The 22,251-nt window shown below is 42.0% G+C and overlaps 1 protein-coding gene and 1 pseudogene across 3 annotated transcripts in view; both read left to right on the forward strand.

Annotated features, from left to right (window-relative positions):
• Positions 1-22,251, forward strand: part of FBXO42 (F-box protein 42) — an 85,029-nt gene that overhangs the window by 48,743 nt on the left and 14,035 nt on the right. The window lies entirely within an intron of this gene.
• On the forward strand, positions 320-1,267 carry LOC308516556 (translationally-controlled tumor protein-like; annotated as a pseudogene). Its single transcript has one exon. The product of its transcript is annotated as a translationally-controlled tumor protein-like (transcript).

The following is a 22,251-nucleotide window of genomic DNA, read 5'->3' on the forward strand; positions in this document are numbered from 1 at the left end:
AGTTAGGAGAGTCTGTTAACATTGGGAGAGTCTATAAATGGTAGGTAAAGATTTAAAGCTCAGCCTGTCATCTCAGTTAACTAGTCCTGGAGCTCAGTTGATTTTCCCACCACATTCTCCCCATAGAATCATCTTTCCCAAGGATTTATTTTTTTCTTTCGAGTTTCTTCTCTTTTAGTCACACATGCAATTCCAAGTGATGGCTTGTGGTTCAGGCCCTTTACAAACACCCTCAAGGACAGAGATATACAAATTAAATGCTTGTCCCAATCTTGGCCTTGCCACTCCCGAGCTACTTGCCTCTCAACCTAATCACTTCTTCACTTTCTGGGTCTCGATTTCCTTCTCTCTAAAAAGAGGAAGAGACAAGACCACTGGTCTAAAAACCATATAGCAGTTCACTTTTCTACAAATCACTGGGAAGCTTACTTAAAATATACAGGGTGAACTTTTCCGCCCGCTCCCCGCTCCCCCCCCAGCGCCGCTCCGGCTGCACCACGCTTGCACCGAGCGCTCCTGCTAAGGCAGCGCTTCCATCTCCTTCCAGCCGCCATCATGATCATCTACCGGGACCTCATCAGCCATGATGAGATGTTATCCGATATCTACAAGACCTGGGAGATCGTGGACAGGCTGTGCCTGGAGGTAGAGGGAAAATGGTCAGTGGGACAGAGGGTAACACTGATGACTGGCTTAATGGTGGAAATGCCTCCGCTGAAGGCCCTGAGGGCGAAGGTACTGAAAGCACAGTAATCACTGGTGTTGACATTGTCATGAACCATCACTTGCAGGAAACTAGCTTCACAAAAGAAGCCGACAACAAGTACACCAAAGATTACATGAAATCAATCAAAGGGAAGGTTGAAGAACAGAGACCAGAAAGAGTAAAGCCTTTTATGACAGAGGCTGCAGAACAAATCAAGCACATCCTTGCCAATTTCGAAACCTACCAGTTCTTTATTGGTGAAAACATGAATCCAGACAGCATGGTTGCTCTGCTGGACTGCCGTGAGGATGGTGTGACCCCATATATGATTTTCTTTAAGGATGGTTTAGAAATGGAAAAATGTTAACAAATTGGGCAGTTTGGCTCCATCACCTCTCATGGTAACTGGCTGCTGCTTTTCATCCACACACCAAGACTAGGACAAATGGGACTGATGTTATCTTGAGCTCTTCATTTATTTTGACCTTGATTCATTTGGAGCGGAGGCATTGTTTTTAAGAAAAAAACATGTCATGTAGGTTGTCTAAAAATAAAATGCATTTAAATTAAAAAATATATATATACAGGGTGAGGCAAAAGTAAGTTTACAGTTGTTTATATGGAAAATCCTATATAATAAAGAGGTAATATGCATATTGACCCTCACGCCCTCACAAGATGGCTGCCTATGACCAGGCCAGCAGGGGGGTTAGTGAGGGACGACCAAATGTCTGAACAGCAGGCTGCATGGGGCGACTAGGCCAGCAGGGAGGGCGGTTGAGGGCAACCAGGCTGGCGGGGGCGGGGGGGGGGCGGCAATTAGGGGAAACCAGGTCAGCAGAGGGGGGCAGTTGGGGGCAACCAGGCTGGCAGGGGGGGCAGTAAGAGGCGACCAGGCGGCGGGGGGGCAGTTAGGGGTGACCAAGCTGGTAGGGGGGTTGCAATTGGGGGTGACCAGGCTGGCAGGGGTCAGTTGGGGGCGATTAGGCTGGCAGGGGGGGCAGTGAGGGGTGACTAGGCCAGCAGGGGGTGGGGGCAGTTAGGAGCAACCAGGGTGGCAGGGAGGGGGCAGTTGGGGGCAACGTGGGGGGCAGTTAGGGGCGATCAGGCAGGCAGGGAGGTGAGCGATTAGGAGCCAGTAGTCCAGGATTGTGAGAGGGATTTCCGACTGCCGGTTTAGGCCCAATCCCACGGGTTGGGCCTAAACCGGCAGTCGGGCATCCCCTAAGGGGTCCTGGATTGGAGAGGGTGCAGGCTGGGCCGAGGGCGCCACACCCCCCCCTGCATAAATTTCATGGACTGGGCCTCTACTTATACAGTAATTAACAAATAATAATATAAGAATAAACTGTGTTTTGCATACTCACAACTATAAACCTATTTTTGCCCACTCTATAGATTCCTTGGCCTCACAGCAGACTCACTCACATAATCTCAAAGGATTGGGGATAGGGTAATGGATCTGTATTTTTAAGAAAAAGAGAAAATTGCCCTGGCTTGTGGTGTTCAGTGGTTAGAGTGCATCCCCCCCCCAACTGAAGTGTCTTGGGTTCAATTCCCAGTCAAGGGCACATACCTGTTGCAGGTTTGATCCCTGGCCTGGTCTGGTGTGTGAGGGAGGCAACCAATCGACGTGTCTCTCTCTCAATGATATCTCTCTCTCCCTCCCCTCCCTCTCACTCTCTCTAAAAAAAGAGAGAGAGAAAATGTCCCAGTTGATTCTAAACCTAGCTAAATTTGGAAATCCTGGATCCCTAAGACATCTTGCTTTCTTATTTTGCAGTCTGTGACTTCACTCTGTTATCACAGTCTATTAGGTAGGTGTATAACGTGCCAAACAATTGTTAAGGAAGAAGGATGGCTGCTCCTTGCAATCTTAGCTGCTGCTTTTACCCTAGTCAGTCAGTAGTGGTCTACTGTCAGAGGAAATGCTTATGGAGAGGGCTTAGCAGGGGTGGGCAAACTTTTTGACTCGAGGGCCACAATGGGTTCTTAAACTGGACCGGAGGGCCGGAACAAAAGCATGGATGGAGTGTTTGTGTGAACTAATATAAATTCAAAGTAAACATCATTACATAAAAGGGTACGGTCTTTTTTTTTAGTTTTATTCATTTCAAACGGGCCGTATCCGGCCCGCGGGCCGTAGTTTGCCCACGGCTGGCTTTGAGGGTAGGGTGTTGGTTACCCCAGATTCTGCGTACATACTCTCTAACCTTCAAACCAACCCATTTAGGTTGGCACTACTATTATATCCATTTTACAGATGAGGAAACAAAAGCTCGGAGAATCACCTAGTAATTTACTAAAGATCATACAACCAATAGATAATGGAGCAGTGATTGAAACCCAAGATTTTGTCTCTAAAGTCTTGTATTTTCTACTATGCCATGCTGTGAGTAGTTTAATCTTTTCTATAATTTATTTCATATTTCTCCATTTTTTAAAATAAACTTTCTAATTTTAGAATAGAACAGAGAATTCCCATCTACCCCACCTCCAGTTTTCCCTATTGTTAACATCTAGTCTTAATATTGCATTTGTAACAGTTAATGAACCAATATTGATGCATTATTATCAATTAAAGTTCATACTTTATTCAGATTTCCTTTTTTTAAAAAAAATATGGCCGAAACCGGTTTGGCTCAGTGGATAGAGCGTCAGCCTGCGGACTGAGAGGTCCCGGGTTCGATTCCGGTCAGGGGCATGTACCTGGTTTGCAGGCACATCCCCGGTGGGGGATGTGCAGGAGGCAACTGATCGATGTTTCTCTCTTATCGATGTTTCTAACTCTCTCTATCTCTCTCCCTTCCTCTCTGTGAAAAATCAATAAAATATATTTTAAAAAAATAAATAAATAAAAATAAATATGTCCGTTTTCTGTCCCAAGATCCCTTCCAGGATATATTACATTTAGTCTTCGTGTCTCCTTAATTTTTCTCTTGGCTGTGACAGTAGTTCAGACTTCCTTGTTTGATGACCTTGATAGTTTCAAGGAGTACTGTCAGATATATTTTGGACTGTCATTGGGTTTGGGTTTGTCTGATGTTTTTCTTGTGGTTAGACTAGAATTACAAGTTTTGGGGAGGAAGTCCATGGAGGTAAAGTGCCCTTCTCTTCACATCATATCAAGGGTACATACTGTCCATACGACTTATCCCTGTTGTTAACTTTGATCACCTGAGATAGTGTTTATTAGATTTCTCCACTGTAAAATTACTCCCCTTCCTTCGTTTAAAATTCTTTTCTGTCGTGCATTTTTCTTTCTTTTCCTGTAATTTCCTTTTCTTTGTTTGTAGTTGCCCTTGTTCCTTTATATTCCATTGAATTTGGGGGGAACAGCTAAGCTCTCCGGCCAGTATGTCTACCATCAGAATCAGGAAAGGATAATGAGCAGAAAGTATGTCATCTGAAGTAACCTTTTCACAGCTTAGAGAATTTTTTAACATCAATATGGCTTGCCTCTTCAAATTTTTTGGTGGGGAGCAGGATGTTGAAGACAACATATCTTTTATTTTTCAATATGTTTTTTATTGATTTCAGAGAGAGAAGAAGGGAGAGGGAGAGAAAAGAGAGAAATATCGATGTGAGGTGGAAACATCAATCGGCTGCCTCCACACACACCCCGACCAGGAATCCAGCCCCAAACCTGGGCATGTGTCCCAACCAGGAATCCAACTGGTGACCTTTCAGTGCATAGGACGGCACTCAACCAACTGAGCCACATAGGCCAGAGCAGACAACATATCTCTTATTATGACCTAACACAATCAAGATCTTTCTAGCTATACAGAATAAGAAGCTCTGATGGAAATAATTTTGTTCCTTTAAGACTATTCCCTAAAAGAATAATCACATCTTCCAAAATCACTGAGTAATCCTTCAGCAAAGCTAGTTTACTTTTGGAGTTAGGGGCAGGAAAAAGTATTGGTTATATTGGATATCTGTAGGAAAGCCAGGACATCCTTAGCAGCTGGAAAGTGCTAGAACTGTCCAGAGATAACTGCCCACAGTATCATTGTTTTTCTGACTATGTAAATGATACCTTAAAAATTATGCACGTAGGGCTCTTGGATCTATGGATGAAGCTTTCTGTTCTGTGTCTAATGAAAAAGCTTAGTCTTCGGTTCTCTACTGCCCTCCTTGAGCCTTGGGTTATGGCATCAGGAAATGTCAAAACAAACAAACGAGTCTGCAACTGGTACCTGGCACCAGGTATACCCAAAACAGCCCACAGGAGAGTCTGTTCTGGGAAAGATGACCTAGTTCTTCCCTTGGCTTAGGTCCCAGGTGTCAATGCTGTCATTGAAATAGCTGCATGCGGAATTTTTTAGAATGTATTAGTATACCCGTAATCATTAGATTCTGTTTTTTTTTGTTTTGTTTTGTTTTTTTTAGCACCTATCTTCCTTTTTATTTATTTATTTATTTATTTTGGTCAATTCTTTTTTTTTTTTTTTTTTAGTAAATCTTTATTGTTCAGATTATTACATTTGTTCATCTTTTATTCCCCCCATAGCTCCCCTCCACCCAGTTCCCACCCCACCCTCTGCCCTTACCCCTCCGACTGTCCTCATCCCTAGGTGCACAATTTTTGTCCAGTCTCTTCCCGCATCTCCCACACCCCTTTCCCCACCAAGAATAGTGAGTCCTTTCCCTTTGTATGTCCCTGATTCTATTATAATCACCAGTTCATTCTGTTCATCAGATTATTTATTCACTTGATTCTTAGATTCACTTGTTGATAGATGCGTATTTGTTGTTCATAATTAGTATCTTTACCTTTTTCTTCTTCTTCCTCTTCTTAAAGGATACCTTTCAGCATTTCATATAATACTGGTTTGGTGGTGATTAACTCCTTTAGCTTTTCCTTATCTGTGAAGCTCTTTATCTGACCTTCAATTCTGAATGATAGCTTTGCTGGATAAAGTAATCTTGGTTGTAGGTTCTTGGCATTCATCACTTTGAATATTTCTTGCCACTCCCTTCTGGCCTGCAAAGTTTCTGTTGAGAAATCAGCTGACAGTCGTATGGGTATTCCCTTGTAGGTAACTGAGTTTCTTTCTCTTGCTGCTCTTAAGATTCTCTCTTTGTCTTTTGCTCTTGGCATTTTAATTATGATGTGTCTTGGTGTGGTCCTCTTTGGATTCCTTTTGTTTAGGGTTATCTGCGCTTCCTGGACTTGTAAGTCTATTTCTTTCACCAGGTAGGGGAAGTTTTCTGTCATTATTTCTTCAAATAGGTTTTCAATATCTTGGTCTCTCTCATCTTCTGGCACCCCTATAATTCTGATGTTGGTACACTTGAAGCTGTCCCAGAGGCTCCTTACACTATCTTCGTATTTTCGGATTCTTTTTTCATTTTGCTTTTCTGGTTGGGTGTTTTTTGCTTCTTCGCATTTCAAATCTTGGACTTGATTCTTGCGCTCCTCTGGTCTGCTGTTGGGAGTCTGTATAATATTCGTTATTTCAGTCCGTGTATGCTTAATTTCTAGTTGGTTCTTTATCACAACATCGAGGGTCTCATTAGATTTCTTGAGGATCTCAATAACTTTATCGGCGGCTTCTAGACAGTTCTTGAGAGACCTTAAAAGTGTGGTTCTGAACTCAATATCCTCCATTGACAGTTTTGTCCTGTTTCTTTGTCTCCGCATTTTTTATGCTTTCTTGGTGCACCTCCTAGTGGTCTTTGTGCGCAGTCTTGTTGTAGTTAAGCCTTGATTGTTGTAGTTAATATTAGGGGGATTTGACCTCCAGGCCAACTGGCTGTCTAGATTCTGTTTTACATTAAAGCACTTTATACATTTTTTAAAATTACCATTATACGCAGATATGTTATGAGAATGCCAGGTCTCTGTAGATGCGTGAGAAGTGGATGCTTATCAACTGGTAAATACTGAACCATGTAACCAGAGGATATACTTGCCTTTCAAATACACTGCAAGTTTCTATTCTCTGTTCTAAAAGCAGATCATTGAGCTCACAGTTTTAATATTTTTGTGAATGTGAAAGCCAGTTAATTCTACCTTACAGATCTTTTCTTGATTATCAAATGTATTGATTACCAAAATATACTAAAATCTGACCTTAGCTTTATCTCTCCATGTTGAAAATCCAGCATCCTTTAACTTTTATTCATTTGGTCCAACTCATGAGCCCTTTCTCTCCTTTCTTAAAACCCTTTAAAACTTTTCTTATTTGAGACAGAAATCCAGAATGTCGCTGAGAACAGGCAGTGACTGTCCTTAGAATTCTGAGCTTTCATATCTTACATTGTGATCCTGTCTGCCTACCATCTCAAGCAATTTTTGGTTGCTCTCAGACTTTGTAGTGTCTCTGTTTATTCTCAGATATCCACATAATCGCACCACAGCACTTTGTGTTTTATGACTACAATGAACTTCATTTTGCTTGATGCCCTATCCCTGTATATCCCCAATGCACAGATATATTAACTTTATTTTATGTTTGAATGAAATTGTAGAAATCTAATCCGAATTGGGAGAACGCAAAAGAAGTTAGAAGTCATTTCTAACTTCTTCCCCATGAATGACTGTTGGTTTCCAGGATACTCAGCAGTGCCATATATCCTCAGGCCTAGAGCACATTGATCTTTATTCTCTATATAATCAGGATCAGGCCCATTGCTCAAGTTTTCTAGCTCTTGTGAATTTGAAGAGATTTTGTAAAGAATCTACAGGGTGTTTTTTCTAGGTGGATGAGAATTGTGATTGGTCATTTATTAACTTAAAAATATTAACTTGAATTCTGGGAGGCTTCTTTGTCTTTTCAAATCTCAGTAGTTACCTTTCATTTCTTCTTTGGGAGATGAACTCTTAACAATGCTTTAATTAATTATACTTTTCAAAAAAGCAGTGCCTTGATAATTTCTTCTTTTTCATAGTTTTCTCTGGTAGTGATTATGGGTTATAGATTTTATATTGGAGGTGTTGGCTTTTATACTGTGCTCTTTTTTGCCTTCTCTCCCATTTTAATAAGCTTTCTGAAATCCCATAGCCCAATCTTGAAATGTTGCTAACTGTTTGAGTTACATCTATGAGTTATAGGGTAGGTGCATTTTAAGTGAGTAATGTGTTTTTGAAGACCTCACATAATGAATTTTAATTCTGACAATGGGTTGCTGCTATTTCTGTTTACTGGTGAAAGTAGTAGGTGATGGCATGTGACAACAGTGTAAACAGGGTTTATAATTCACTCTACCAGCTTTGAACTAGCCATTCTTCTTAATAATATTTTATTAAGACATAATTTACATATAGTAAAATGAACAAATCTTAGGTGTACAACTCAAAGACTTTTTGCATATGTATACAGCTATGTGATCATCACGTAGATCAGGTGGGGAGCACCTGATCCGTGGGCCCAAGAAGTCGTTTGGTCTATCTGGCCCTGCCAAGGCATCAGGGGTGAGTTAACTAAGTGGTTGACCAAATATAGCAGGCTAATTTTTAAGTTGATAATTTTGTATGGCCCACAAATGATATTATAAATATCCAAATAACCCTTGGCAGAAAAAAGGTTCCCCAACCCTGACCTAGATCAAGATACAAAATACTTTTATCACTTCAAAAAGTTCTCTCATGCCCCCTCTGCTGCTAATACCACTCTCCACAGATGTAACCACTATTCTGACTTCAAACTTTCTTTTTTGAGATTCATCTTTTTTTTTTTTTTTTGAGATCCATCTATCAGTAGTTAAATGCTATGAGTGTTCCACAATGTGAATATACCACTTTATTTTTACACCATTCTCCTATTGATGGGTACTTGGGTTATATAAGTTTGTTTGTGGCCATAAGCACTCATTTCTTACTTAAGACTTACTTAACCTGAAGAAATATTTTAGATGTAAGTATCCCAGAGATTTCTCCATTCACTTAGTCCTGCTCTACTAGGAAGATCTGAGATTTGGGGAGGAAAGACTATTTGGCTAATAATTAAAGGTACTATTCATTATTTAAGAACCTCATGACCTAAAGTGATGGGAGGAATATGTTGTGAGAGGGAAGGAGGCTAGTTTGTAATACCATTACGAGCATGATTTTTGTGCCAGGCAACCACAGGTTTTCATCCAGATCTCTGTTGCTTAGTAACTGGGTGACTTTAGATTATTTAACATCTCATTTGCGTCACCTTCAGGGTAGAGATGATAATATCAACCTTTCATAATTTTTGTTAAGATTATATACAATATAATATTCAGATGGAGAGGGATGTAGAAAATGAAGTACTAGACAAGGAGTGGAGAGTGGTTATAAGTTATCTTCCAGTTCTCAAAGCTTAAAAAGTGACTGCATTCATTGCTTTGTTTATTCATTTTCATGCCTTTATTTATTGAGTGTTTATGCCCAGTGCTGTTATAAGTACTAAAGATACAGGTGTGAACAAGAAGCAGGGTCTACTGGGGGAAGACAGAATAAACAGATAAATCAATACAAAGAAAACATAAAGAACTAAGAAGAAAATAACTGGTAATGCAAGAGACTAGATGGGATGTTTAAAATAAGTTATAAAATATGTATAGAGCCAGGACTTATATTTGAAAGGAAATCTGATCTGTGAGGAGAAAAGTAGCAAACTAACCATTAGGAGTCTGTTAACAATTTGTTACAGTTTATTTTTAAGGCTGATTGTTTTCATTAAGATTATATATTTGATGAAAATAACTATGAAGTATTTGAATCTCCACCTACATTTTTTTAATTTTCATAGAAGGAAGACACCCAATTACCCAAATACCACTTACATATGCTAATCTCTATGAAGAAGGCATAAGATGTTACTTAGGTGGCTAAATTCTTTGTTGTATTAGCTTCTTCCAGATCCATGGACCAGGTCCTGGTTAATCTTCTTTATGAGTTGGTGATTTCTCCTTGTCTCCTTTAGCCCCATGCAATCCTGGAACAGCCTGGATCTGTGGTGGTCTCGGGAGATGTGAATGAGCGCAGAGCCAGTGGGTTCCCCTAGGAAAGGAAGGAATCCTTCCTGTTTGTTTATAAAGTTCAGATCCTGGGATTTTTCCAGAATACATGCTTTTCTAAGGTGGGTACATATTCTCTCCTGCTGGAGAGAAGAGTGGGAAAATGCATAGCACAAATCTGAGTAAACTTTTGATACTTTGGGGGAGAGAATAAATAAGATTATGCTATATTTCAGTTTGGCTCTCTCCCGTCTAACCAGGATTTTCCTGTTTTGACACCAGGCCAGACACTGTATGACTAGTAGCATTGTTTTCACTTCTAAACAGAGCCACTTACAAAAAGTACCCCCACCCGCTTAGAACTGCAATTAACAATTTATCAGATTAAACTGAGACTCTGGACCTCCTCTCCTTCCCCAGAAATTGAATCAAAAGTCTACTTGAAATGGTAACAAGGAACTATTACTGGTTTTCATGTTGTTAATTTTTAGCTGATAAGTGCTACCCTATTCATCAAACAGCATGGGTCTGTTGTGTGGGTTTGTTTAGAAGTGAAAACAATGCCAATAGGGAATTTCGTTTGTCCCTGCCTGTGGCATATATAGTTATATAGGATCTAAAAGTTTCTTGTGCCCATTATAAAAGTTCCTCTTGTTTTGGATGTTCTGTTAAAAACCAGGGAGTTATGTTTATAATCATATAATAGTAATCACTCTTATCTCCTATATCTATTATTTTCATTATTGAAATCACACTATGTCTACAGTTGGTTTGTCTTATTGTGGTAAAATATACCAAACATAAAATTTACTATTTAAAAAAAAATAGACAATATGAACAATATAATCTTATAGTTGATGTCCAAATATACCAGGTAGGGCAAAAATAGGTTTACAGCTGTTCATATGAAACATAATACAGTAATCCTATCTAATAAAGAGGGAATATGCTAATTGACCCTCACACCATTGCAAAGATGGCAGCGCCCACAGCCAATAAGGAGGGATTATGCTAATTGACTGCCATAACTTCAAAGATGGCGGTGCCCACAGCCAGTAAGGAGGGAATATGCTAATTGACTGCCATGCCTTCAAAGATGGCGGTGCCCACAGCCACAAGATGGCGGCGCCCAGTCTCCTTAGCCCCACCAAGGTGGCAGGCGTGCGGCAAGCTCTGTGCACCTGCCTCCAGAGTCCCCCAGTCCCCTCAGCCCCCCAGCTGTCCAGGGCCGGCCCGAGGCTCAGGCAAGCCTCAGATGGCGGCTGCCCAGCTGCCCGGCTCAAGGCGCAAGTAGCCAGGGCTGGCCGAGGCTTGCGCTGCTGGCAGTTGCAGCAGCAGAGGTGTGATGGGGCATCGCCTTCCCCTGATCACCGGGTCACCTCCCATCCCTGAGGGCTCCCAGACTGTGAGAGGGGGCAGGCCAGGCTGAGGGACCTCCCCTACAGTGCATGAATTTTCATGCCCCAGGCCTCTAGTTTTAATAATAAAAATATGTGCCCTGAAGCCTGAGATCCAGACAGGCTTTGTTTTATATCAGTTAGTTGTTTTTATATCAACCAGTAAATTTCTGGTCATGTTACAATAGAGGAATAAAATAAGAAAAGGAAAAAAAGAGTGTGGGATAATTAAACTTCCGAAGTGCTTAACCTTTCCCCTGCTGAAAGGCACACTGATGCCTCCAGTGTAGGTTGTGATTAACTGGAACCAGTTTACATCCCAACTCATGAGGGTTCTAACCATTTGCTTCCATGAGTTGGTTCAGTTCAGTAAACTTTTTCAGAAAAAATAGTTCCTGTTCTCTAGCATCTTATATAATAAAGAGGTAATATGCAAATTGACCACCATGCCCTCGCACAAAATGGCTGGCAGGGGAGGGCAGTTGGGTGGGACCAGTCCTCCAGGGGAGGGCAGTTGAGGGCAACCAGGCCTGCAGGGAGGGCAGTTGGGGTGACCAGGCCTTCAGGGGAAGGCAGTTGCGGGGGGACCAGGCCTGCAGGGTTGGGCAGTTCGGGTCAACCAGGCTGGCAGGGGAGGGCAGTTGGGGGTGACCAGGCCTGCAGAGGAGGGCCTTTAGGGGTAACAGGCCTGCAGGGGAGGGCAGTTAGGTGCGACCAAGCTAGCAGGGGAGGGCAGTTGGGGGGCGATCGGGCCGGCAGGGGAGCAGTTAGGCTTTGATCAGGCTGTTAGGGGAGTGGTTAGGGGTTGATCAGGCTGAAGTGGTTAGGGGCAGTGAGGCAGGCAGACAGGTGAGTGGTTGGGAGCCAGCAGTCCTGGATTGTGAGAGGGATGTCTGACTGCCGGTTTAGGCCCGATCCCTGTGGGATTCCAGATTGGAGAGGGTGCAGGCTGGGCTGAGGGACACCCCCTCCAGTGCAGGAATTTCGTGTACCGGGCCTCTAGTAGTACATATAATCTTATTGGGAGACTCTAACTAGATAATTTCAACACAGTGTGCTAAATGCTAATTGAGGTAAACAAGGGATGTCCCCTCCCCATCCACTCCTCCTAGGAAGGCCTTTAGCCCCACTTGGAAAGAGATGGTGCTGGTTCAGGAGAACCAAGATGGCGGCATAAGGTACAAACCTGTATGTGCTGCCTCCCACAACAACATTAAAACTACAACTATAAGACAAAACAGCTATCATCCAGAACCACGGGAAAGCTGGCTGAGTGGAAGTTCTACAACTAGAAGGAAAGAAAAAAGTGCATTGAGACTGGGTAGGAGTTGCAGAGGCGCCAAGAACAGAGGTACAGAGGCGCACGCGAGGCGGCTGTACCTGGTGCGCAGTTTTTTTCAATCGGGAAGGGATACAAGCTCTCGAATGCACTGAACTCATTTACAGCGAGACTCTGGGGTCCCAGACTCCTATGGGGAGAAACTGGTCTGTCTTGCAGTGGGTCGGAAAGCAAGGGTGACTTTCTTGCAGAGCTGCTCGCAGGGATCATTGTTGCTGTGGGGGCGCGGGACTCAGGGACGCAGAGACACAGAGTCGTGGAGACGGCTGATGACAGCCATTGCTGCTTGCTCCGCCCTGGTGATTCTCTGAGACCCCGCCCCACTCAATTTACATCCCCACCCCAGCTGTGCACAGTGGTGCAAAGGAATCACCTGCACTTTTGCAGCCTAACCTAACAAGCTGCAGCTGGGTCAGAGAACTCCAAAACTTCCAAACCCCAAACAAAGAGGAGAAATCTGCTAATATCGCTGTGGCTCCTGCTGGGTGGACTCACATAGTGGTTGACTTGGAGATCCAGGAGCCAGGGTACCCCTGGTCATACACTAGATTTCAACTCTTCACATCCATAGGGGACACACTCAAGAAACAGACTCAGTGAGCACCAAAGCCCCACTGAAGCAAGTCCTACCCCATAAGGGTGTCTCCAGCACAGCAGTTCTTCCACTGTAGACACAGTGGGTCATCACAGTCAGCCAAAAATGCAGAGACAAAGAAACATGTCACAAATGAAAGAAATGGAGGAAAGCAAACTAATGGAGGACATAGAGTTCAGAACCACAGTTATAAGGTTACTCAAGAATCTTCTACGAACCTCCGAGGAACTTAGTGAGACCTTCGAGGATCTTAATGAGAATGCCAAAAAAATGGAAAAGGACCAGTCAGAAATTAAACATACACTGACTGAAATTAAAAATAATATACAGAGATCCAACAGCAGACTCAAGAATCAAGTCAAAGATTTGAAATACGAAGAAACAAAAAACACCCATCCAGAAAAGCAAAATGAAAAAAGAATCAAAAAATATGAAGATAGTTGTAAGGAGCCTCTGGAACAACTTCAAACGTACCAACATCCGAATTCTCAGGGTGCCAGAAGAAGAGAGAGAGCTAGATACTGAAAGCCTATTAGAAGAAATCATGACAGAAAACTTCCCCTACCTGATGAAAGAAATAGACTTACAAGTCCAGGAAGTGAAGAGAATCCCAAATAAGAGGAATCCAAAGAGGACCACACCAAGACACATCATAGCTAAGTCAGAGAAAGATAAATACCACATGATCTCACTCATTTGTGGATTATAGAGAACAACATAGACTGATGAAAAGGGACAGATCCAAAGACTGAGAAACAGCGATCAGGCTATCAATCCCCAGAAGGAAAGTAGGGGAGGGCGGGGGTAAGGGGAAGAGGTCAACCGAAGGACTTGTATACATGTATATAAGCCAAACCAATGGACATGGACAACAGGGGGATGGGATCATCAGTGTTCAGGGCGGGTGGTGGGGGGGAGGTTGGGGGTTAATGGGGAGGATGAGGACACATTTGTAATACCTTAACTAATAATAATAATAATAAAAAAAACAATAAAAAACCCTAAACAAAATAAATAAATAAATAAATAAATAAATAAATAAATAAAATGCCAAGGGCTAAAGACAAAGAGAGAATCTTAAAAGCAGCAAGAGAAAGAAACTCAGTTACCTACAAGGGAATACCCATAGGACCGTCAGCTGATTTCTCAACAGAAACCATGCGGGCCAGAAGGGAGTGGCAAGAAATATTCAAAGTGGTGAATGCCAAGAACCTACAACCAAGATTACTCTACCCAGCAAAGCTATCATTCAGAATTGAAGGTCAGATAAAGAGCTTCACAGATAAGAAAAAGCTAAAGGAGTTCATCACCACCAAACCAGGATTATATGAAATGCTGAAGGATATTCTTTAAGAAGAGGAAGAAGAAAAAGGTAAAGATAAAAATTATGAACAACAAAGTGACAACAAATAAATATCTATCAACAAGTGAACCTAAAAATTAAGTCAGAATAAACTGGTGAATATAATAGAAGCAGGGGCATAGAAAGGGACTGGACTGACAATTCTTGGGGGGAAGGAGGTGTGGGGGGTGCGGGAAGAGACTGGACAAAAATCTTAGACCTATGAATGAGGACAATGGCAGGGGGTAAGGGCATGGGGTGAGGTGGGAACCAGGTGGAGGGGAGCTATGGGGGAAAAAAGAGGAACATCTGTAACCTGAACAATAAAGATTTATTAATTGCCAAAACTGGTTTGGCTCGGTGGATAGAGCGTCGGCCTGCGGACCGAAAGGTCCCGGGTTTGATTCCGGTCAAGGGCATGTACCTGGGTTGCGGGCACATCCCCAGTGGGAGATGTGCAGGAGGCAGCTGATCTATGTTTCTCTCTCATCGATGTTTCTGACTATCTATCTCTCTCCCTTCCTCTCTGTAAAAAAATCAATAATATATATATATATATATATATATATATATATATATATATATATATATAAAGATTTATTTTAAAAAAAGAGAGAGAGATGGTGCTGGCAGAGATCCTGAAAAAAGCCACATCTATGCAGAATGATATATTTCTTTTGATTCCACTACCATGTCCTTTGGGACTAACTTAAATCCCTATTTTAGGCTAAGTTAAAAGAGCACACTTGACTAGAACCAAGTCTTAGAAAGCAGGAGTTAGAGCTTCTGTAGTGACTTTGCCAAAGAATAACTTTATATTTGCCTCCTACTTCCTTTCTTTACAATAAGCATGTTTTTGTATCTTCTGTGGGCATCTATCTAAATGCAAAGACTTATTGTAATTATTATTGGCCACATTGATATTAACATGGAAGTATTTTCAACATCAGAAGAGAAATTGATACCTATTCTAGATAGAACCCCAGTGGTCCTGGCTGCCTACTTTGGAGACCATTCTGAATAGTTATTTGTCTTCAAGATGTTTACAGCCCAAGAAGGGTCTTTTATACTCATGAACTGTGAAGTGTTCTCAGTTTGCTTTTACCTCCTTATTCCTCAAATCAGAAAATTGTGACACACGCTTTTCTTGTTTCCATTACCAAGTGTTACCTATAACGTTAAAACAGAGATGTAAGCAGTTAAATGTTAACTCCAGTAGTTTGAAGAAAAACTAAAGGGTCTCTTAAAGATTGTGCGAAAATGTTAAGACTCATTTAGTAGCAGAGCCTGGGCTAGAATCCTCTTCTCCTGCCTACTTATGTAGTTTTTCCCTGAATTTCGTTATATCTATGAGAACTGTTAGTTCTATCAAGGTCAGTCTCTTCACACACCACCATAATGACAGCTCTGTCTAGCCCAAGACTTGATAAGCTTCCCAAGACCCAGCTTGGGTCCTATCAGCAAAATTAATCTCTCCCCACAGCTCTCTCCCATGCACACACCAACTCAAGGCTCCTCACTGGTACAGGAAAATACCCACACAAAAGAAACTGTGAGGAAAGGTTGTTGGTTAATCTGATCTGCCTGGTCTCATTTTGCCCTCAAGGCCAGTTTTGTGTGGAGAGGACTAGTGTAGTACATATGGAGTGAATACCTTTCATTGGACCTACCCTGAGAAAGTCAGTACATGTGAAGGTTGTTAATATGAAATGGAGAATATGAACTGAAGCGTCAGTACCGTTATTCATTCTTTAATGTCCCCTTTGGCATCATTTCTGTAACATAATTTGAAAGTATTCAGGGAAAAATGTTTGACTGCCAGTTAAGAAGCAATTTAGACCATGCTCCCTTTAAAAGGAAACACACGAAAACATTCCACAATTTCATGAGCGAAGTGGAGATGTTTTTGTCCAGAACCTTTCTTCTGGACTCATTGGCATGCTAGTGAGTCCCACAGTTAAATTTTTCATGCTCATAGTTTTCTTATTTTCAAACTTTATCTCTTATAAGTCCCTAATTTCTAGTTTTAAATCTTTCTATTTTCAGAGTCACTTATGTTGTTATATGTAAGTCTTAAAGTGATTTGCCAGAAAGCCAGTAGGTGGAACACATTTTATTTTATTTTTATTTTTATTTTTTTAAATATATTTTATTGATTTTTTACAGAGAGGAAGGGAGAGAGATAGAGAGTCAGAAACATCGATGAGAGAGAAACATCGATCAGCTGCCTCCTGCACATCCCCCACTGGGGATATGCCTGCAACCCAGGTACATGCCCTTGACCAGAATCGAACCCGGGACCCTTCAGTCCACAGGCTGACGCTCTCTCCACTGAGCCAAACCGGCTTCGGCCACATTTTAAAATTTATTTTATAGAGTGTGGGTTCAGTGACATGTAGATGAGGCCAACCAGGGAAATGTTTGTATATTGAAAATGTTAAAATAGTTCCTTTCAGCGCCCCTTCAATCAAAGCATTTGTCAAGGAAAACTGACCTTGGATCCTCATCCTTACTCTGCTATCCAAATAAAGGGTTCTTCTATATAGTCATATGTAGCGTGGATGCACGGGATAGATTAAGGATCGATTCAGGGTTAAGAATCATCATCTAGCCCTAGCTGGTCTGGCTCAGAGGCTAGAGCATCGACCTGTGGACCGAAGGGTCCCGAATTTGATTCCGGTCAAGGGCCCTGGTTGGGACTTGTGCAGAAGGTAACCAATCGATATATTTCTCTCACATCGATATTTCTCTCTGTCTTTCCCTCTCTCTAAAAATCAATACAAAAATATCCTCAGGTGAAGATTAAAAAAAAGGAAGAAGAATCATCTAAACTTGAATATAAGGCAAAAGGATGACTGCATGCCTTCTTAAGTCCTATTGGAGCATTGTCTAACAGGTGCACTCAAGGATTATTTAACGCTATATAATATGGTTTTTAAAGTCTAGTCCCCTAACACCAATCACCTGGGAGCTTGTTAGAAATGCAACCTGTGACCCCACCCCTTCCTCCTAAATAGGAAACTCAGAAGGGTGTCCCAGCAGCCTATTGTAACTAGACCTCAACTACTTCTGATGTAGCTAAAGTTTAAGAACTACATCTGGCCCTGACCGGTTTGGCTCAGTGGGTAGATCATTGGTCTGTGGACTGGAGGGTCCCAGGTTTGATTCCAGTCAAGGGCATGTACCTTGTTTGTGGGCACATCCCCAGTGGGGGCTGTGCAGGAGGCAGCTGATAGATGTTTCTCTCTCATCGATGTTTCTAACTCTCTATCCCCTCTCCCTTCCTCTCTGTAAAAAATCAATAAAATATATATTTTTTTAAAAAGAATTACATCTGTAGGAGAATGTAACTATCCTATATAATCCTGTATAATAAAAGGACAATGTGCAAATTGACCAAACGACCAGTTGCTATGATGCGCACTGGCTACCAGGGGGCAGACGCTCAATGCAGGAGCTGCCCCCTGGTGGTCAGTGCACTCCCACAGGGGGAGCGCCACTCAGCCAGAAGCCGGACTCAGGGCTGGTGAGCTCAGCAGCCATGGCAGCGCTAAGGATGAGCCATCAGTCAGACATCCTCTGAAGGCTCCTGGATTGCGAGAGGGTGCACATCTGGCTGAGGGACACACACACACACACACACACACACACACACACACATATACACACAGGCCTCCAGTGCACAAATTTTGTGCACTGGGCCTCTAGTTATTTATAACATCTTAATAAACTAATAATAAATAGATATAAAAATAATTTTTAGTCATGCATAAACTACATTCCCCAGTGAAAACATGTTCTTATTTTACCTTGTGTCAGTTGAGCTACTCTTGTAGCCCTAGTATCTGAATGAATAGAAACTGCAATTGTGGGGAAATGGCATAGAAACCAAACCAGAATTAGGAATTGCTTCACTGTTTTGCCATATTCTTTGCAAAAGTAAACAAGAATGCCTTGTAATTCTACCACTGTCTTTTGCATGTGAAACTTTCTTCTGATTCATAGGAATCTTGGGAAACAGCTGAACCAATTAGCAATTTTAAGGAATCCTAGTTCTGTGTATAGAGTGCCTATCTGATCATGCAGTTTCCCACAGTTGCCTTTTTGGCTTGTGCCTTGTTTTGAATTTGCTCCATTGATCATATCTGCTGTGTTGATTAGGAGGCCTTTGCTATGTTTGGGGAATAAAGCCTGTGAGGAGAACATTGGCTCTGGAGGAACAGGCTTGAGTAACATGTCCGTCCGATCTTGATATAGGCACATTTTGTCCTGTGGTGCTTGGTGAGAAGCTACATGGGAGCAACACCCTTTCTTCCTCTACTTTTGTGATACAACAATATTTAGACTTTGTGTAGAGGCCCAGTAGCCTCAATATTTTGAAAGCAGGCCAAGAAATGTCCTAATGAGTGTAAAACTTTAATTTGTTCTTGAGGGGAGGGTGTTTATTTCATGTCACCGTGATGATGATGGGCCTTTTAGCTATGGATGGTCTGCTGTTATCAAAGTACCCTATATTGTACAAGATTTTCAGTAAATCAGTCAGTCTCTAATGTAGTAGTGGGGTGTGTTTTAATAGTAATTTGTTAAACAACTGCATGACATCATTTTAGCTACTGTATGGAATGAGCTGCATGCACATAGGTGCGATTCTTCAAACTTCAGGGCCTGACGTTTTATTGAGGGCTATTCCATGTCTAAGTTAGTTGTTTCCCTGGTCTAAGAATGTATGGTCATGTGGGTTTTATTTTAGAAAGTTTATTAGTAATTAGAACTTTAAAACAATGAATAAAAGTATGTAATTTGAACATGAATTTTCTTGTATTCTCCCGTCCCCTGTCCCCCCCGCCGCCCCACAAAAAAAAAAATCTATTAAATATTTATTGTTTGCTTTCCAGAACTCCATTTGGCTAAAGAAGCTATTTAAGGTATAGAAGTTACTAAAGTTCTCTGACCTCACCATAAATTTAATTCTTTTGATCTGGACCTTGCATTAAGATAATTAATTGGAAGGTGTCCAGGCTGGTGTGGGTCAGTTGGTTGAGCATTGTCCCATGCACTGAGAAGTCACTGGTTGGATTCCTGATCAGGCCACATGCCCAGGTTTTGGTCTTAATCCCCAGTAGGGGGCGTGCAGGAGGCAGCCAGTTGACATTTCTCTGTCATTGATGTTTCTCTCTTTTCCTTTCTCTTTCTAAAAATCAATAAAAACATATATATTTTTAAAAAGATACTTGGAAGGGGAAGTAAAGCCGCTCTGCTTTAAACAAATTCAAAATATAAAATATGTAGATTTTTGGAAATAATAAAAGTAGAGACTCTTTATGAAGGACTCACACCATTGACTCTGAAAGTAAAGATACTGAAATTAAAGCTTCTATTTGTGACATAAAACAGACCTTGGAAATGCTGGATGAAGGAGTTCTCCCACTCCTTGGGGTAAGTAGAGGGAGAGATTTTGGCTTCCTACAATATAAACATATTGAAAAGTCATTTTGGAAAGCCCTTACCCAAGATCATCCTTCAGAATTCGTTTATCATGGTCACTTTCCCCAGTTTACCTTTCCTTTGGAGAGTCCAGAGAACAAGTAAAGGGTGCTGTCGTAGTGACAGAGTGTGACCCAGAGCCTGGTGGAGAAAAAGAGGTCATAAGAATAGCCTTCTATTCAATGTATTTATCTCTCTGTCTACTCTATGGCTGTAGCTTACCTAATTAAGATTTAGGAAAGTGCCGAAACCGGTTTGGCTCAGTGGATAGAGCGTCGGCCTGCGGACTGAAAGGTCCCGGGTTCGATTCCGGTCAAGGGCATGTACCTGGGTTGCGGGCACATCCCCAGTAGGAGATGTGCAGGAGGCAGCTGATCAATGTTTCTCTCTCATCGATGTTTCTAACTCTCTATCCCTCTCCCTTCCTCTCTGTAAAAAATCAATAAAATATATTTAAAAAAAAAAAAAAGATTTAGGAAAGAGCTGCTCTTTCAGCTTTAAAGCACTCATACCTTCTAAGGCAGCGGTTCTCAACCTGTGGGTCGCGATCCATTTGGCGGTTGAACGACCCTTTCACAGGGGTAGCCTAAGACCATCCTGCATATCAGATATTTACATTACGATTCATAACAGTAGCAACATTAGTTATGAAGTAGCAACGAAAATAATTTTATGGTTGGGTCACAACATGAGGAACTGTATTTAAAGGGCTAGAAGGTTGAGAACCACTGTAAGGTATCTGACTTGTTTGTGACAACTACTCGAAATGAATGTATCTGTATGCATGAAGAGCAGTCTGTTATAAAGGTTAAGAGAATGAGTTTTAAATCCAGAGAAAATGGATTGGAATTCTGGCCCCGCTACTTACTAGTTCTGTGACCTTGGGCAAGTTATTTAAGTGAGCTTTGCTTCAGTATTCTCATCTGTAAAATGGGAATAAAACTAGGAGTTTGGGAAGGGTTAACCCTTTGAGTGCCAACCAATATCCTAGGAACTATGCTAAAATTGCCAAGGCATTTTTGCTGATTTTACAGCAGTTTAGGAAAAAAATTATGAATCCCAAGTAAATGAAGTTACATATTCAAAAACTTAAGGAAACCTTTACTACATTTGTTTTCATCTTTGACATATATTGTTTGCTGATTGTATTATAAAATACTAGTAGAAAAATATTTGAACAAAACATATAATGTTAAAATAGAGGGACACCCTTCTCCAATATCTTCCACAAAATCGTCATCTTCACAGCAAGAATTGACACATTTAGCAATATCATCATCACTAATAAAAGCAGACTTAGAACTGGACGCCATTTTGAAGTTTTAGGGCTACAAAATCTGAGTAAACTTCATAAAATCGTAGTACCTGTAAAAAAATTAGGCAGATAAATGCCAGTGGTCAATTTTAGAACTACAAACATTCGGCATCATAAGTAATCTGCACTTAGGTGCCATCTGTCAATAAAGAGTGAACTATTAGCATCTAATAGTGACACTGCAGGAGGAGCGCGATAGAGCTCCCGGCACTTTTGGCAAAAGACAGGAGGAGTGCGATGGCGCTCCGGGCACTCTAGGGGTTAAATTAGTTTAATACATGCAAAACACTTAGAAAAGTGCCTAGCGTATAGTAAATGCTCAATAAATATTGTCATTATCTTTAGTGCAGTAGCAGTAGTAACAGCTATAAGTAGCAGTAATTGTAATGTCTCTTAGAAGTTAAATTACCCACTCAACTCTACCACCTTCCCCATTTCCTGTAAACATGGGCACAGTTTATAAAGTTAAAATCCTTTGTCTAAAGTAGCTCTGTCCAGTAGAACTTTATGTAATGACTAGGGGCCCAGTGCACAAATTCATGCATGTTGAAAGGAACTGTGGGCTGCAAGGCTGCAGTGGGCACACGGATGGGTCTCGGCCCATCCTCCGTGCCCCTGCCTGGCCCCTCCTGCTGTAGCCCCCAGTCCCCTCTGCTGGCAGACCCACTCCCGCTGCCGCTGCTCTCACACGCTGACGGCACCAGCCCTGCTTACACCCGCTGATGGTGCTGAGTGATTGGGACCAGTGCTGTACGTCAGCAGTGGGTGCGAGTGGGGGCTACAGCACTGGCAGTGGGTGCGAGCGGGGCCGGCGTCGGCAGCAGGTGCGAGAGCCGGGCGGGACCGCAGCACATGGGAGCAAAGAATTTTCAGTAACCACCAGAGGTTTGCCCCGATGACAGCGACCAGTGCCCCACCTTGGTCTGGCGTGCCCTCCCCCCCCACCACCACCACCAGCTTCACGATCCGGCTGTGGCCAACGCCCACCATGTTTTGTGCACGCCCCCTGGTGGTCAGTGCACATAATAGTGACCGGTTGTTTGGTTGTTCTGGTTCTTCTGCCGTTCGGTCTATTTGCATATTAGCCTCTTATTATATAGGATGGCAGTATTCTATATCTGTGCTTTCCAATTCAA

Source organism: Myotis nattereri (assembly GCF_964212035.1).
Source record: "Myotis nattereri genome assembly, chromosome: 3".
In the NCBI taxonomy this organism is placed as follows: Eukaryota; Metazoa; Chordata; class Mammalia; order Chiroptera; family Vespertilionidae; genus Myotis; species Myotis nattereri.